The sequence below is a fragment of the Canis lupus genome, chromosome 7 (assembly GCF_048164855.1).
Source record: "Canis lupus baileyi chromosome 7, mCanLup2.hap1, whole genome shotgun sequence".
NCBI lineage: Eukaryota > Metazoa > Chordata > Mammalia > Carnivora > Canidae > Canis > Canis lupus.
In genome coordinates this window covers 17,128,127-17,147,431 of record NC_132844.1, presented here as the reverse complement: position 1 = coordinate 17,147,431, position 19,305 = coordinate 17,128,127, and the positions used below count along the sequence as shown (strand labels likewise).

At 38.8% G+C, this 19,305-nt stretch overlaps 1 protein-coding gene across 12 annotated transcripts in view; it reads left to right on the top strand.

Annotated features, from left to right (window-relative positions):
* The window catches only part of KLHL32 (kelch like family member 32), a 234,897-nt gene that overhangs the window by 73,662 nt on the left and 141,930 nt on the right, over window positions 1–19,305 (top strand). Inside the window, exon 1 of one of the 12 annotated variants that reach the window (XM_072832006.1) lies at window positions 17,769–17,924. The exons of the other annotated variants lie outside the window; for them this stretch is intronic. The gene's annotated coding sequence lies outside the window, so the exon portion shown is untranslated. Of the gene's footprint in view, window positions 1–17,768; window positions 17,925–19,305 lie in introns of those variants that run through there. 12 annotated transcript variants of the gene reach the window in all.

The following is a 19,305-nucleotide window of genomic DNA, read 5'->3' as shown; positions in this document are numbered from 1 at the left end:
GAAGAGGTTGGAAGGTGTCCATAAGTCCTGTGGTTTGGAGCGACAATGCAGAGCTGAGGCTGGTGCTTCGAAAGCCCATGTTTCATCATGTTGCTTTCCACCGTGGTACATGGGTTCTGTTCCCTTCCCTCCATTGGCAGATGGGAGGTGTGTCCGTCCATGAGCTCTACCTGAGTCTGTCCCCTGAGAACACACCAGGGCTAAAGGAACTACCTGAAACTTGAGGCTGGTTTGCGCTTCATCCCTTGACATGCTTCTGTGGTATCCCTGGTTGCCTCTACTAATTTCACGTTTAAAAAGTTTCACATAAAACAGCTTTAAAAAATGTAAGTCATATAACTTAAGAGCAAGAAAAAGAATGTATTTTGCACTCTAATGAAAAAAACCCCACATTTTAATGTGAGAATTAATTATAGAGGCAATACAGTTTTAGACTGAGACCAATCTGGTTTATAACAGCTTTGTTCATGTATTTTCTGGCAGCGTGTGTCCTCGGGCAAGTGGCTTAGTATCTCTAGGTTTTATTTTCTCCTCCAATTGTGAAAGTAGGTGAATTGCCACTTTATGGGACTGAAGTAGAAATTAAATGAGGTAATAAATGTGAGGTGCAAACCAAGAGTCTGAAGTACACTAAATGGTGAATTGATGGTTTACAAGTAGTGATGGTGGTTTTTGTTTTTCAAGCAGAGAGCAGAGTTTTGGTTTTTAAACCAAAATTCTGTTAAGAGGCAACATTGTTTTAAGGCTTCTTAGCAAAGACAATTTTTGCCAATTTTGTCTATATTTTAGATTTCAGTGTTGCTTTTATTTTGAAATTGTTTTTCCCAAGGCTATACTTTTGAGATATAAATCTCTAATCCTTTGAATGTGCTCTAAGCTCTCCAGGCACAAAATTCTCTTCACTTTTCTGTCTTTAGGATTTCCTGGCCATGCCATGGCTTCTGTTATAATTAACAATCCAGGATTATTGTGGATGTAATTTCCAATGTTTGGAAGGCTGTTTATGGGAATAAGAATGCAAGTAAAATGCTCCTATGGTTTATATTTTATGACGGGAATTCGGGTGTGTGCCTTGTTGTTGTTGTAGATGCTAGCTTACTGTTTTGAGCAGACTTTGTTTTCCACTTTGAATTTCTTACTTGATGGAAATGGAATGAGATCTTGCTGAACAGTAGAAAGGAAGGCTGCCTGTATGTCATGATGACACTTACCCCTCCCAAAAAGCCTCATTTCAGAGCTAAGAGTGGTTTTTAAAGTATGTAAAGGGACATCTTGACTTTAATTCTAGTGCATAGAAATATATGTAGAGATGAGAGTTTTGAGGTAATTTGCATTCCTCACAAAAGAGCTTTGGTACCAGTTCTGATGACACCAGGGTGTTGTCAATCAGAGGGCCTCACGCATAGGCTGCTGTGTCTCCAGACCACAGCCTATAAGGATTTCTATTCTGCTCCAGAGGGAGGAAAGCTAAATAAACTGAGATGGTCAAACACACTACTGGTTTTTTCCCTAGCCTATGGGGAGAGAATAGCCATGGGCCTTGGTTTTGTTTGTTTTTTTTTTAAGAGAAAAGTGAACACGTATGAAAATATTTTTAGGACACCTTAGGTCATACTTCTGGCCTATTGAGGATTATTAATAAATGAAAGGTAGTAGAAGCAATGGCAGCAGCAGCAGATCAGATAGAGAGTACAGGAAGTGATCATACAAGCGACTGTGGAGGGCTCCCACATGGCTGGTGGAGCAGGGCTGATGGGTGTTAGGACTTGCATAAATCTCTCTCCCCATGCCTCCTTCCCCCTTACTGAATATTTAGCCCTGGGTTTTGCATATGATTGATGCAGCAAATATTGTTAAAACATTTATAAACATCATTCAAATCATCACAAAATATTTTATAATTAAGAGTCTTATAAAGTTCTATGTTCCCCTGAATTATTTCTGATGATATACCATCATGTTATCTTAGATGTAGAATTTATCCTTCATCTTTCCTCAGTTTTGCATATGAATGAAGAAAGTACTACAAAAGTATTTTCCTTAAAAAAAAAAATGCCTGTGAATATTCTGCTGTGTATTCTATTTTGTTTCTAATGTTGAAAAAAAAATCCAGATAACTTCAAATCTTGCCACTTAGAGAAGGAAATAGTAATCTTTTTGGATCTAAGAGAAGTAACCTAGAAGATTAAAAGAGATATTCCTTTATATCTCTTATTAGGCCATTTTTTTTTTCTTTTCTTTTTCTAAGCAGCAAGCAAATTAGTCACGAGTTTCACTGAGTCTTAGGACAATAAGAAGTTTAGAGTAATAAGGTTACTGTTCTTTCCTGGAGATTTTCCAAGAATGCAAAGTGAATATTTATGAATGTGTAGAAGTATTTTCTGGCCCTTAACTCTTATACCTGGTATATGCTGCAGGCTGCTTATAAGTAGATTCTACTTCTAGTTAGTGAATGAGAGATTCCCAATGGGGGATTATCATATCGGGGTAGGATAGGAAGAACAATGTTGGGACACGATGTGTTTAACATATATATTCCTATGATTTCATTGCTAGGTTGTTCACCTCTTGTCTAGCTTAATATGTATTAGATTCTATTACATTGGTGTTAGAGATCTTATAATAAATTATTTTTTTAGAATGGTAGACATGTTTTTCTTTGAGCGCTCTAAGAGATGGTTGTTGAATATAAACTATATCTTCATATTGTAGGCAAAAGTTGGTTGCAAGAAGTTTGGTGGTAAATCACCCAGAAAAAAACAGTGAATTATATCCTAATGGTTGGAACAAGACAAGCTTTCTAGTAGTGATGACAATTACTAATTATCACAAAGTATATATGTGGTAGGAGCAAATTTCAAAGCTATAATAGAAAGAGATTTATGCCTTTTTACATAATGAATGAAAAAAAATAACACTTTAAGAGGGCAAAGAATTTCTTTGCTATAAACTTCAAAGCCTTTATTAACTGTTTTAAAGCTCCAACTCATGGAAGTATGCTATACACACACACACACACACACACACACACACACACACATACACACACACACGTATAAGTTTACAGTGAAGGGGAGTGGGAGAGAGAGAATGTTAGGCAGGCTCCATGCCCAAGGCAGAGCCTGACATGGAGCTTGATCTCATCATTCTAAGATCATCAACTGAGCCAAAATCAAGAGTCAGTTGCTCAACCAACTAAGCCACCCAGGCACCCCCAGAGTAGTCTTTTATCTTGAATTATAATTAAGCATCAGAATTGTTGCAAACTAACATTTCACATATAAATGTTAAAATAAGATTATTTGCAATTTCTTAGTGGAAAAGAATATTAATAGTATAAGGATTGGCTAGAAAATGAACATATTCCTTACTAAAGAAATGATAGTTTTTTTTTAAGATTTTATTTATTTACTTATTCATAAGAGACTCAGAGAGGCAGAGACATAGGCAGAGGGAGAAGCAGGCTCCCTGCAGGGAGCCTGACATAGGACTTGATCCCAGGACCCCAGGATCACAACCTGAACCAAAGGCAGACACTCAACCACTGAGCCACCCTGGTGCCCCATGATAGTTGTTATTTAAGCTGCAAACTCTAAACTTGGAGAGTGAGGTAAATTGCCATTCATTTAACATCTTTAATTCTTTATTAGCCTTAGTATTCTGTGTATTCACATTCCTTATTTTTAATCGTTTGATAACCCTTAGATGTAGATATTATGACAACTTACAGAGAAGGAAATTGAGTTTGCTCAACACTGAATAATTTAAGATTGCTCAACTGCTCAGTGCCAGAGTCCAGATCTCAGCGTAGGTCCACAAATCTGCAAACCTGCTAAATTTTCCATGACACTAAGCTGTGTGGACCTTAGAGAACTTTTTGTTTAAGATTGCCTGAGCATTATGCTAGGCAGAATAATGGCCCCAGTAGCATCCACATCCTAATCCCAGGAACCTGTGAACATTCCTTCACATGGAACAGGGACTCTGTAGATGTGTACCTGCAGGACCCCAAGGTGGGAAGTTATCCTGGGTTATACAGATGGGCCCCATGTAATTGTGAGGGTTCCTAAAAATGGAAGAACAAGTCAGAAGAGTCAGAGGAGATGTGACAATGGAAGCAGAGATTGAAGTGACATAATTGCTGGCTTTGAAGGCAGGGACTATGAGGCAAGGGGTGCCATAGCCTGTAGAAGCTGGAATACAGAAGGAGACAGATTCTTCTGGAGCTTCCACAAGGAACAAAGCCTGCTGAAACCTTGATTTTAGCCCAGGAAAGTCCATTCCAGACTTCTGACTTCCAGACTATAAGATAATAGATTTGTGTTGTTTTAAGCCACTAAGTTTGTGGTAATTTATCACAGCAACAATAGGAGACTAATATAAGAATATTTCTTTTTAAAGGTTTTATTTATTTATTCACGAGAGAGAGAAAGAGAGAGAGACATAGAAAGAGAGAGGCAGAGACACAGGCAGAGGGAGAAGCAGGCTCCATGCAGGGAGTCCAGTGTGGGACTCGATCCTTGGACTCCAGGATCATGACCAAGCCAAAGGCAGATGCTCAACCACAGATCCACCCAAGGATCCCCTAATATAAGAATCTTACTTGTAGCTAGCTAAAGTGAACTTTTTCTTGATTTTTTTTTCCTTTTTTTTCAGATGTGGTTTTGCTTACCATCATTTCTGTCACCCGGGCCTCCTAGGTGCTGTGTGATCCTGTTGGGGAAATAACCCCTGTTTGTAGTTCTCAGATTTGAAGAACAATTAAACTACATTGTAGAAACCGTCGTGTAAGAAGTAATTGGGTTCCTTTATCTCAAGCAAAATGGCAGAAGAGTCAGATGGATTTGGCATATTAGTGTAGAAAACATAATTATTGTTACAGTTATGCCTTATAAATAATAAGAGATCGCTGTGTCCTCAAGTGGTGTGTGGCTGGTGAGTTTTGTAACTTTTAATGGTGGAAATCCCATGATGTGTGATATCTTGAGAAAAGGGTACTTATCCCCCTGGCCTTTAAATAAGTGAAAGGTAATAAAGTGCTCTTGAAATAAACTTTACATTTTCTTTCTTTCTTTCTTTTTTTTTTTTAAAGATTTTATTTATTTATTCATGAGAGACAGAGACAGAGAGGTCTAGAGACACAGGCAGAGGGAGAAGCAGGCTCCATGCAGGGAGCCCAATGTGGGACTCAATCCCGGGTCTCCAGGATCAGGCCCTGGGCTGAAGGCGACGCTAAACCACTGAGCCACCCGGGCTGCCGAAACTTTACATTTTCTTGTGGGGAGTAACATTCATGGTACTTTCTGAGGAAAAGATTTGTGATGTTGTACCTTATAGTAAAGCAGATTTTAAAAGCCAGGGTATCGCTGCAGTGTGGTATGAGGAAAACACACCTGAGCTAGTGTTAGGGGATTTGTTGTTGAAATCTCTCAATTGTTAACCTGCCACATTATCATAGTAAAATTACTTCAGTTTTTTTACTGAGTTTCTTTGTTTGTAAAATGGAAATTAATACTGTCTGCTCTACTATATTATTAAAAGAATGTACTATGAAATATAAATAGCAGTGATAAGAAAAGAATAAAAATAGTTATTCTTATGCTCTATAGAATTTTTCTTTTTTAAAGATTTTATTTATTTATTCATGAGAGACCCAGAGAGAGAGAGGCAGAGACACAGGCAGGAGAAGTGGGCTCCCTGCTGGGAGCCTGATGCAGGACTTGATCCTGGATCCCAGGATCAGGACCTGAACCAAAGGCAGATGCTCAACCACTGAGCGACCTAGGCATCCCATATTTTTGTCTTCGATAAGTAAGTTCCTGATGTGTGCATGTGCAGACATACATATGCATATCAGGTCTAATATTGAGAGACCCAGAAAGGCCTTTTGAGTCTGTGGAAGGATAAAGTAATATTTAGTAAACAGTTTTTTTTTTTAAGATTTTATTTATTTAGTTGTGAGAGACTCAGAGAGAAAAGCAGAGACACAGGCAGAGGGAGAAGCAGCCTCCATGCAGGGAGCCCGATGTGGGACTCGATCCCCAGACTCCAGGATCATGCCCTGGGCTGAAGGCAGGTGCTAAACTGCTGAGCCACCCAGGGATCCCCAGCGAACAATTTTTATTGAATTATTCAGGGGTGCTGGAGTGGCTCAGTTGGTTAAGCATCTGGCTCTTTGTTTCTGCTCAGGTCATGACCTCATGGGTCGTAGGATCGAGCCCTGCAGTGGGCTCCACGCTCAGTGCAGAGTCTGTTTGTCCATCTCTGTCTGTTCCTCCAGCACCCCCACCCCCATGCTGGTGTGTGCGCGTTCTCTCATGCTAAAATAAATAAATAAAATATTTAAAAAAAAAGTTATTCAATCTTTTGATTTGCATTCCACAAATACCTTCAATCAGAATTTATATTAATTTTTTAGTGTGTCCAGAGCTGAAATGTTTATCACCCACTGAGGCAAAGGAAGAACATTGAAAACTATGGGAATCAAACCAACATTGCAACTTGCTGTGGATTACTGAATTAGATGACTTCCCCTTTTGTCATGGACAATATTTGTCAGAATGGGTAGAGTTAGTTAATAAGTTTGTCATAAAGCTTAAAAGTCTGAAAGATTAACATTAAGTGCAGTGATCTCTCCTGTAGGGTTTATATACCTGTGAAAGTGCAGATGAGCTCTGGGGATGTGAGGGAACATTTACAGCCTGTAAATATTTTTTTTTAAGATTTATTTATTTATTTATTCATGAAAGCCACAGAGAGAGAGGCAGAGACACAGGCAGAGGGAGAAGCAGGCTTCATGCAGGGAGCCCAACATGGGACTCGATCCCCAACCCTGGGGATCACACCCTGGGCTAAAGGCAGATGCTCAGCTGCTGAGCCACCCAGGTGTCCCCTACCTGTCAGTTTTATTTCTGTCAGTTTATTTATGTCAGTTTTATTTCTGCTTTGGGGTTCGTTTTATCATGCATATGACAGATTGGTATACATTCTATCTATATAATTTATAAATACATAAATATAGGGCTACTACTCCAGATATGTAAATGCTGTTTGCATAATCAAATAAGAAGTTTGGAGAGTGGTACCATAGTAAACCAGAACATGGGATGTAATATGGAACATTCTAGGTTTTTCATGTACTAATTAGCATTGTAGTGAGAAATCTGTTTTGGGTTGCCGGGAACCAAAAACCAAAGTTTAGAAAGAAAGTGATTGAGCATGGCAATTATATTAAAGCATTATTCCACAGCAGAGGAAAGAAACCTGCATTCTGCGTTCCATTTGTAAGCATCATCAGGGCAGAGGTTTTTTGTTTTTCTTACTCCTAAATCTGCAACATTCCTAACAGGCGTAGCATAGCGGGTATTCAGTGGATAGTGTGTGAGTAAACATAGGAATTTGCTGGTATTGTGTACTAGGAAGCAACGTGGCATCTTGCTTAGAGTTGCAGAGAAGCCACGGTCATGTATTACAAAAGAGCCTACAGTGGAGCTGTTACACAAAAGTGTCACTCATTTTTCTCTCTGTGGCCTGGATGACTCTCAGTGGTAATTGGCTCTTCCAGTACCCAGTGCTCTTTGTGACTTGGTGCATGGATCTTTCTGGTTTCCTCTGTACCACCATTCCTTCTCACTTTTTATCTTTTTCACTGATATTTCCCTTAAAAGTCTCTCTCTAAACAATAAATGTATACTTTTGGCTTTCTATTGAGTAGACTTTGAAGCACATGCCTATAATTCATAAGGTAGAAGAATGGAACATTTTTAATTTTTTGCAGCCAAATCCAATGATATTAAATTAACATTTAATAAACATGCTTTTGAATATTGTATTTAGATAGGAAAAATGTCTTTTCATTTTTACTCTACGGACTATCTTAATGTAGATGAAGCAGTCTTTATACCCAATTCCCATAAAAATACTCAGATTCATTTTTTTCATCTTGGTACTTTTAATGTAGCTAAATTTAAATATTAAAACTCTTCATTGTGGCTGGGGAATAGTTACTTAAAATTTAGTTAAGAGAAAGAAATATATCCTTTTTAGATCATTGTTTAGATTATTGTGTGCATATTAAACAGTAAGTATAAAACATTAACCTATAATAAAGCATGAATTATTGATATAGTAAAGCATAGAAATATGATTAATTATGTATAATGCTAAAGTTACTCTGTTCAAATTTAATCTGTCACTTTTTTTTAAAGAGATTTTATTTATTTGAGAGTAAGAGTGAAAGTGAGCTTGGCCAGGGGAGGAGAGAAGCAGACTCCCCGCTGAGCAGGGAGCCCAACACAGGGTTCAATCCCAGGACCCTGGGATCATGACCTGAGCTGAAGGCAGACACTTAACCAACTGAGCCACCCAAGCATCCTGAAATTTAATCTCTTTTGGGATTCAAAAACCATTTAATGTTTTCATTGCCTTAGGGTATCCAATACATTTTCAATTCTCATTTATGTTGCCATGGAAAAAAAGCAATAAACATACTTTCTGGTGTTGCAATACTAGATTAATAGGAGTTGGCTTTTTTATGGGGAAATCATGTATGTTGTAAGTGGTCTATCAAAAAGGATTTAAAATGAAATTAAAGGGCCATAAAAACATAGCAAAATAAAACGTAGAGGCTGATAGGTGTAATTCGCAAGAAGTAAATAAAATGATAAGCCCTGTCTGTTAGAGGATAAAACAATAGGGAAGTGGGTGGTGAATAATGTTTATTCATTGAAGTGCTCATATATCAGTGTATGGAACTACAAGGCAAGAAGAAATTAATTAGAAATTTTCACCTAGGGGGTGCCCAGGTAGCTCAGTTGGTTAAGTGTCTGACTCTTTATTGTGGCTCAGGTCATGATCTCAGGGTCATGAGTTTGAGGCCTGTGTCTGGCTCCACACTGGTCATGGAGGCTGCTCAAGACTCTCTCTCACCCTCTCTTTCAGCCCCTCCCTGCTCTCTCTTTCTCCCACTCTAAAAAAAAAAAGGAAAGAAAGGAAGGAAGGAAGGAAGGAAGGAAGGAAGGAAGGAAGGAAGGAAGGAAGGAAGGAAGGAAGGAAGAAAGAAAGAAAGAAAGAAAGAAAGAAAGAAAGAAAGAAAGAAAGAAAGAAAGAAAGAAAGAAAGAGAAAGATTTGCATCTAAAATTAGAAATGACTTCATGGGCACTCCTCAGGTTTGAAGGAAAAGAATTTATTGATTAGTCTGGCAAATTTTGATTGAGTGCCTACAGCAAGCCAGGTGATCTACATTTTGTCATTAAATCTATGCAACAGTTCTCTGAGACAGGTACCTTCATTTTGTGCTTGTGCTAATGGAAACTGAGACCTAGGGAGGTAAGGTAACCTGGCCAAGGTCACATAGCTAATAAGGGATGCAGCCTTAAGGCCAAAGTTCTCCACCCCTTGCTCATCTACCTCCTACTCTGCTGAATGCTCAGTGTCAGAGTGAGTTAGAATGGCTTCTGGTTCTTGAAGAGGATATAACTATAATTGGGGGAACAAATTTAACATTTCAGTTTACAGATGTTAGTTTCAAGAAAAGAGAATCCTGGGTATGTCCTCATGGATTATCCTATGCAATGTGTTTAGGATTTAGGGGATTAATAAGCAGAGTCAAGCTGATTGTGTCTAAAAGATTTTACTTGAGCTCAGAGACAGATGGCAGAGCTAATTCCAGCTGAAGGTTTCTGATTCCCAAGGTTCTTATCCAAGGCTTAGGCCAATAGACGGAATGCCCTCATCATTAGGTGAGTAGCTGGTCTGCTTATTTACAGGTAAAGGTTTGCTGGCAGCGTTCCATTCTGGAGGGGGCTGCTGATGGAACCTATTATTCCACACATAAGACAGAAGGCTAGGATTCATGCAAGGATTAGGTGGGAGAGAGCATAGCTTAGAGAAATGAATTGTGTCATGCAAAGGGGCCAGATTTTTCTAATGTAGAAGTAGTGATAGACAAACCAAATAATTCAGGAAGGCATAGAAACAGGAATGTGGCTGAGAGAGCCAGCTGATCCTCAGTTATTTATCCTTCCCTTCTGGAGTTCTTGCTTGGAAGTGTCTACTCAGCTAGGGACTTCGTTTCCCAATACTGCTTGTATCTTAGTTGGGTCATGTGACTAGTTCTTGTCGAGAGAGTGTGAATACATGAAGTGGTTATGAGCAGATGTTGCTGCTCCTCAGTCTTTTTCCTCATCTATAAGCCAAACAGAAACTCCTAGAACAGAGTCCTAAGATGAGAGGAGCCTGGACTCTAAATAACATGTGGATGGTTGCTCAATGAGGGATACACACACTGGACTGTTATGAGTAAAGCCATGGGAATTTGGGCTTTATCTGTTATGTAACTATCTAAGATTATAATGTCACATTCCCTTAATTAATATAGAATCATCAACAGACTCAACAAATGTATGACACTATGATAGTCTGGAAATGGTTATTAAGGCAATCAGAAAGAGATTTTATAGTAAGTGTAATTCATATTAAATGAAGAGAACTTTTCCATTGCCACATATGTCCAAGGGAAAAAAGAAAAAAAATAGTATGAAAAATATCACAACATAAGATGGCAGGAATTAGACCAAATAATTTAGTAATCACAATATGTGTAAACTGTTCGATGTCATCCATTGAAAGGCCATCCATCCAAACTCAGATTTATTTAAAATAGGAATCTAAGTATATTTTCTTTATAAGAAACATCCCCCCAAAAAAAAGAAACATCCCAGAAAAATATGTTAGACACTAACAAAGTATGTGTAATGATATTAATATGACACAAACTAGAATTCACAATGAACAGAATTAGAAGGAAGGAAAAGTGGTATTCTGTGCTGATCAAAGTATCAAATCTATCAAGAAGGCAATAGTGATGGACCTATATCCACTTACTATAAAGATTCAAAATATGTTAGGAAAATAATAGGATCATAGAGAGAAGCCAAGAAATCCTCAGTCCTAGAGATTTTTAATACTCTTCTCTCTGAAACCGTCAGATCATGTATATTAAAAATAATAATAAAAATTTAAATAGAGAATCTGGACCACACATATTTTCCATGCACATGAAACAGTTATAGAAACTATAGTTAAATAAATCATTCTGACCACAGAGTGAGTAGGCCATGAGGAACTCACTGAAACCAGGAATCAGTTAATAGTCTTACCTCTCATACACTTGAAATTTTTTTTTTTTAAAAGCACTCTTCTGAATTCATGAGTTAAGGGAAAATGAATGTCCAAATGACAAAATATTTAAATACCAATTAATGCATTGCTCTTCATATGGAATTGAAGAAGGACAGTTGTAGCCTTTTTGCAGTTTGTGTTCCTTGAGAAGAAGACAGTTTAGTTTGAAGATCTCTTGGAATCAGCACCCACCAATGGAGATGAAGAAAGCAGGATTTAGGAGGAGAAGTTCTTCTTTGATGTAAACCCAACAATAGTCTCAGCTGACTTTGCAGGCAATTCTGGAGCTGAAATGCCTGTTCATGTGGGGCCGAGGTGGCCAGGACTTTATATTCTTGTACCGACCTATCAGTCACTAGATGGTGGCTACCCAGGGAAAGGTCATGACCTTGGACAAGGCACTCAATGACTGAGGCCATCCTCAGCTCTCCCAGCAGCCAGAACTATAGATTCTTTTTTAAAGAGGGATCTGGGCAATTCATCACAGTGTCCTCTCTAAGGCTTGATGCATCCATTTAAAAATAGGAAAGATGCAGAATAATGAACTATGCTTTCAACTCCAAACATAAGAATTATAAAACAAATGCTAATAAAACAGCTGGAAGGATAAAAGCAGGTATTCATGAAATAGAAAAAAAATTAACAAATATTTTAAAACTATTTTTGAAAAATATGAATTACTTAGATAAACTTTGGCCAAATGTATTCAAAAATTATAAAGAAAGGAAGAGGCAATATATAAGAAATGAAAGGTTTCTTGATATAAAAAATGAAAAGTGGTATTTAGAGGTGTAGAAAGGAAAAGTGATTATTAGAAGAATAGAAACTTTGTTTTTTAAAGTTTTATTTATTTATTCATGAGAGACACAGAGAGAGAGAGACACAGGCAGAGGGAGAACCAGGCTCCATGCAGGGAGCCCGATGTGGGACTCCATCCTCTGGGACTCTAGGACCACACCCTGAGTCAAAGGCAGGCGCTAAACCGCTGAGCCACCCAGGCGTCCCTAGAAAAATAGAAACTTTATACCAATACAGTTCAGCACCTTGATGAATGAGTTTCTACAAAAATATTAATTACCAAAATTGAACCAAAGGATAAGAAAATATAAGGAACTGGGGTAGTCATCAAAAAGTAGCCACATACCTCCTCAGAAAGGCCCAGATCTTTTACTTGCTTATACTGCCAACTCTACTTAACAGTTACTTCCCATATTATAGAAACTTTTTCTAAAGTCTAGAAGAAAATGGAAAGCCACCCGTCACTTATAAAGCTAGCGTAATTCAATTGCCAAAATTCAAGGGCAGCAAAAGAAACAAGATCCGTATCTCACTTATGAGCATAGATACAAAAATTGTAAATAAAATAAAACCAAATCCAATAATCAACTTTCAGTCCTTTGTTTTTCCAACTCATCATCAGCTTAATTACTTCCTGTTTTTTGAAACATCCTTTTTTTTTTTTTTTTTTAAGATTTTATTTATTCATGAGAGACATAGAGAGGCAGAGAGATAGGCCGAGGGAGAAACAGTCTCCCTCTGGGGAGCCTGATGCAGGACTCCATCCCAGGACCCTGGGATCATCATGACTTGAGCCAAAGGCAGGTGTGCAACCATTGAACCACCCAGATGCCCCTGAAACACATTCTTCACTTGGCTTTTGGGTTTTCCAGGATTATCTCCACTTACTAGTTGCTACTTCTCAATATTCTTTTCTGGTTTTACCTCATATCCTTAACTTTTTAAAATGAGAGGCCTGGATTCAGTTTTTGTACTTCTGTCTGTACCAGCTTTTGTGATAATCTCATACTGTCTCATGGCTTTACCTGGCTACGCACATATATGTGTAATACCCAAAATGATGTATTAGGACACCCCATAGAAACAGAACCAGTGGGACACTAGGATTTTATTTGTAGGGAGAGAGTTTTATTATAAGGAATTGACTTATGCGGGATCCCTGGGTGGCGCAGCGGTTTGGCGCCTGCCTGTGGCCCAGGGCACGATCCTGGAGAACCGGGATCGAATCCCACGTCGGGCTCCCTACATGGAGCCTGCTTCTCCCTCTGCCTGTGTCTCTGCCTCTCTCTCTCTCTCTCTCTCTCTCTGGGACTATCATGAATAAATAAATAAAATCTTTAAAAAAAAAAAAAAAGGAATTGACTTATGCAACTGTAGAAGCTAAGAGGTCCCAAGATTTATGCAGTCAGCAGCTGGAGACAGGGGAACCAAGGGAATAGTTTCAGTCTAAAACTGCAGGCCTGAGACCCAGGAAGAGCCAGTGTTTCAGTTTGTGGCTAAAAGCATGAAAAAGTCAATATTCTAGCTTGAGGACAGCCAGGCAAAGAGAATCCTCTCCTTTTGAGCCTTTTAATTCTATCCAAGCCATTAACTAATCATAGGAGGTCCACCCATATTGGAAAGAACAATCTGCTTTACTCAGTCTGTCTATTCAGATGTTAAATCACATGCAGAGACACCTTCACAGATACACACAGGGTAATATTTGACCAAATATTGGGGAACCTCGTGGTCTAGTCAAATTGGCAAAATTAATCATCACAGATGATGACTCCTAAATTTGTATCTCCAAACTGGGCCTTCTCCTAAAATGCAGAATGGGTGTATCCAATGACCCGTACATCATTGATGAACATCATGGATGTTTAAGAGGTTATCTCAGGGGTGCCTGGGAGCGGCTCAGTCACTTGAGGGGACTCAGTCGACTAAACCTCTGACTCTTGACTTCAGCTCAGATCATGATCTCAGGGTTCTGGGATTGAGTCCTACATCAAGCCCCACATCAGGCTCTGTCCTCAGTGGGGAGTCTGCTTAAAGATTTCTCTCCCTCTCCTGCCTCTCCCCAGCTCACTCTCACCCTATCTAAAATAAATTAATAAATCTTTTTTTTTTAAAGAGGTATCACAAACCTAATGTGTCCAAACCAAACTCCCATTTTCCTCCCATAGACCTGCTCATTGCACAATGTTCTCCATTTCAGTTAGTGGCAACTCTGTAGTTGATGCAGACCCCAAACCACCCAGTAATTCCTGACACCTTTCTTTTGCATCCAGATTGGCAGCAAGTCCCACGGCTCTACTTTCAAAAAATATTCAGACTCCAGCCACTTCTCCTACTACCACCTAGTGGAAGCCTATCATCTTTTGCCTGGGGTTTTGCAATACCCTCTTACTTTATCATCCTACTTCAATCCTTGAACTCTTGGACTCTATTTCAATACTGCAGCCCCAGTGATCTTAATGAAAATGTGAGTCAGATTATATCACTTCTGCTCAGCCCCCTTGATGACTTCTACTTTCACTCAGAGTAAAAGCCAGTGTTACTTGTTTACCTGATTCTATCCAATCAGGCCTCCCTCATATGACTTTTGCCCTGCCTGCCTCCACTCCAATCACACTGGCCTCCTTGGTATTCCTCAGACATTCCTGTCAAGCTCTCACCTCAGGGCCTTTGCACAGGTATTTCATTTGCCTGCATTACTCTCCTGGGTAACTATATGACTGACTCCTTTGCCTTTTTCAGGTTTTGTGTAAGTACCACTTTGTTGGAAAGTAAGACTTTAGCTTTTATCTATGCTAACTTAATTTTTAAAGAAGACTGTATTAATGGATTACTTATATTGATAAAAAAATAATAAAGACAAAAAGCCACCATTTCATTTTTTTTTAAACTGTGAGGAATTGTAAGCCCAGTCAGTCACAGCTCTTTCCCCTCTGAGGTTTCATTGTTTTTGTTTTCAAATATTTTATTCATTTATTCATGAGACATACAGAGAGAGAGGCAGAGACATGGGCAAAGGGAGAAGCAGGCTCCCTCTGGGAGCCTGATGCAGAACTTGATCCCTGGACCAAGGGATCACGACCTGAGCCAAAGGCAGACACTCAAGCAGTGAGCCACCCAGGTGCTCCCCTCCCCCAAAGGTTTTGGATCATATTTATTCAGTAGTGATAAGGATGCCTGGGTTCATAGAGTTGTAAACACAAAACTTATACGTGTTTCAACTTACACAAGTAAAAATGATCTTTATTAAACTGTCATCTTTTGTCTTTATCCATACAGATCTCTCTGTAAATTGCTGGTGTGGGGATGGGGAGCAGAAGGATGCTTGGAGATACTGGGGCACTAAACTCTGGTTTCTTCCCATGCATAAGAATATGGCATTACTGATGCTGATATTGGATTAAAAGCCAAGAGAGTGGGACACCTGAGTGGTTCAGCGGTTGAGCATCTTCCTTTGGCTCAGGGCATGATCCCAGAGTATGGGGATTGAGTTCCACATCAGGCTCCCCACAGGGAGCCTGCTTCTCCCTCTGCCCATGTCTCTGCCTCTCTCTGTGTGTCTCATGAATAAGTAAATAAAATCTTAAAAAAAAAAAAACTGAGAGAGTGATGATTATATCAGCTCCCTAACGTAGAACTTCTTAGGTTCTTAGTGGATGTGTCCTACTGAAAAGGGGATTTAGTGCTGAGTCCAAGAGACTTGTGACCTAGCAGACATTTTGCTGTTTTCCAGGAACCAGCTGGCCTAGTCTTACATAAAACATATCACCTAAAGCCACTAGGTAATTAGGAGCCAGGGAAAACTGGACACCTGACTGCTCATAAGTTTTGAGTCCTTGTCTAATTAGTTAGGGACTTAATGTGGTAGCATGTGATCTCATCCTCTCAACTTGTAACTAAAAATACCAGAATCTGGTTCAGAAGAGGGACCTAAAATGCTACAATAGACTTTTCTTTAGGCAGTGGTGACTTTTAAAATAACCTACAAACAGATGTAGTTCCAAGCAGCTGTTGAAATGAGAAAAATCACCCACCGTTGAAAATGTGCTCAACTTCTCACCTAAGTCCTAACTGTTGTCCATGAGGAGATGTTGGCATTCTGCAACTTGTATCTGATGATTAGTCATTTAGTTAATATCCACCAAGAAGAGGCCTCGTGAAATAGCTTTTAAATTTAGCCAGAAAAAAATAGCACCATTAATGATGGCCTTGACATTCAGCAAAGCCAAATTAAGCACTCCATCTGACATTTTATAGACAGTCTATTACATGGCCTCACACTTGGTGGACATTCGATAAGCATTAATTAATTGCCTGGTTGACAAGGAACAGCTATACATATGCCTGGTATAGAAACTGCAGTAGTGGAATAACTAGGAGGCTGATTTTCAAAGTCCTGTGGGATAGGGCCTTGTGAGCCCCAAAAGGTGTGTGGATTTTTATTTTTTTGCTTTTTTAGAGAATTAAAATGGTTTCATAATTTCCTTTTAAAACTGAACACATTCATTAAAAAATCAAATTCCCTTTGCCAGTTCAATGTGAAGTACTAGCTAATAGTGGTGTGGTCAAATGTTATTTCCTTTTTAAATAGAAAGCTGAGAGCCTTTGAAGAATCATTGTCACATTCCCTTTTAAAATTGTTCGCATCAGTGCCAGAGAAGTCATTAACATTTCAGATAGGATGACTGTTATTTTCATTATTGTGCCGGTAGTACAGTGTTTTCATTATAGTGAATGAATGGTGAACTCTGGGCTGCATTTTACTCCTTCATTTAAACTGATTCACTTCTCCTGAATATAAATATGATGAAGCTAGGAAAATATTTGCAACATAAAATAATAGCTAACTTTTTAAAAATCATTTATTTTATGCTGCCATTGTGCTAAGCTCTTTATGTGTATTTGTTTCAAGTGTGTGTTGAAAGAGTTTCACTTTTTCTGCCGCATTTTTTGTGCTTTTTAAAATTGTAACTTTCATTGCTGTTTTATTTAAAATCACAATTTCACTCATGCTTATTTAATCACAGTGATACAGTCAACCTTAGCTTCATCTGAAAGAACAAGAACGCATGTTTGAAGGATAATAAAGCTGATGAAAGTTTTAAACCTTTAGAAATTGAATATTGAGCCAAGACAGATGGTCTCTAAAAGAGGGGCAAAACAGCTGATCATGTGAATCGGATGAATTGATGTAAAGAATTGCTGGGATCTATAGCTATGCCCTGATTCTGCTTATCATTTTTATTAAAAAACTGATTGAAAATGAATTGTCCACACTGGGATGATCCAGCTGCTTGTTCAATCAATTGCTTTTAATTAGCCCATCTGATGTTGATTGGATTTGGGGCCTGCATGCCTGGATTCCTGAAAGATTGAATTACCAGCATTCTTCTCATTTAGAGGCGTTTGACTCCAAAGTGATAAGAGAGATTTCCATATCAAATCATTTATATCACTTAAAAAATTATACATATGCACATATAAATTTTCATAGGATTAAGAGAAGTTCTTTAGTTACTTTTTGATAAGTATTAGCACTCTTTTTTTTTTTTTTTTTTTTTTTTTTAGTATTAGCACTCTTGAGGACTATTCCTAAACTATTATTTTTTGTCATTCTGTAAGATAAGGAGACTTTGCTTGTAGCCTGCATGGATGGAGTATCAAATGTGTTTGCAGAAGGAGTGAACTTGAACATATGTGACAACCCAAACACTTTGTATTAAACTGGCTTGTTCTGCCTTGGATCAGGAAGGTTCCAGTGAACTGGTTGCTTAGCAACTAATGGAGTTAGAAGAAGCAGTGTGTTAGCTAGGGCTCTTGCCCTCATCTGTGTACAGCCAAATAATGGGAGAGTGGCTTCAGCATGGATTGCCTGACTCACAACTGTCAAACCAACCTGATGAAAAAAATGAAAGATTGGAGAGAGATTCCACAGCTGGGCTAGGTACCTGTATCTATAGTTGTACGTACCTTATCACACCTTATTTAATGGTAGCACACTGAAGAGAAAGATATTAAGAGAGAACATTACAAATAAAAGAAGAACTGCTGAAATTTTGGATTCGAATTTTAATAGTGGTCATTAACTTACTCTAAGTTTTTAAAGAGAAGCATAGTAAATGATAATTAACGCAACTCCACATTATTATCTTCAACATTCTTCCAAAAAGTCCTCTGTAGAAAAGAGGTAACAGATTTTATGTGATGAAGTAATGAATTCTAAGACACAGTGTGTTTTGGTGCTTGTACATATGCATACTTTATGGCGCAGGACTAGTGCTTCTGCTCCTTTTCCCTTTTTATACCCACAATAGACATAATAACAAGATCCCAAGCACTCTCAGTTGAGTCTAGATATGGCCTCCCAGCCCTCACCAAGGCTCCAGGCAGCCACTACCGATACCAGATTGGGCAGGCAAGGTGACAGTACCCTGTCATTCTTTATGACAAATGGAGACTCCTTAAAAGCTTCTGGTTTTTGAATTCCTGGAAATGGGTCTGAGTTTTTTTTTTTTTTTAAGACTTTATTTATTCATTCATGAGAGACACAGAGAGAAGCAGAGACCTATGCAGAGGGAGAAGCAGGCTCCCTGCAGGGAGCCTGATGTGGGACTCGATTTCAGGACCCCAGGATCACAACCCAGGCCAAAGGCAGATGCTCAACCATTGAGCCACCTAGGTGCCACGAGTATGAGGGGTTTGTGTCCATAGCAGCTCCATGATAGCCACATGAAATTCCTCTTTAAAAAAATATGCTAAGAAGGAGATGACCCAGAGAAAGTCAACCAGAGTAATTGGGGAAAGGAAGGTGGCATGATAGGTTTACCTGAAGGCTGTTACCACTGCTTACCATCCAAGAACATATGACAATTTACTCTTCCAGAGGCCTTATTCTTGAAACCATGAGTCTGAACTTTTATTTCCCAGGGAGTAACCTCTCCTCCCATCCACCAAGATGTGGCAACCGGTCCAGCCTTGCTGGGATTTGGACTTGGGTCTTCTGCCCAGATTATATGATTTCTAGCCTTGGCCTCTAGTGCTAACATTTTATGTATCAGATAATTCGGATTAGGGGCTCTTTCTAAGAGGAGAGACTTGAGCAGTGACCACATATCAGAAAGGCTGTTAAGCAGCAGAATGAATTTACTGAAATTCTACTAGGACCAAGGGGAGAAAGTTATCAGGGGGGCAATTATAATTCAGTATTCTGGAAGTATTACTAATACTTTGTATTCTTGTTTAAAATATTGGATGTCTCATCTCTTTGAATATTCAGGTATGCAAGGAGTGCCACAAGGGGTGGAGGACTGACCATAGTTGTGCCT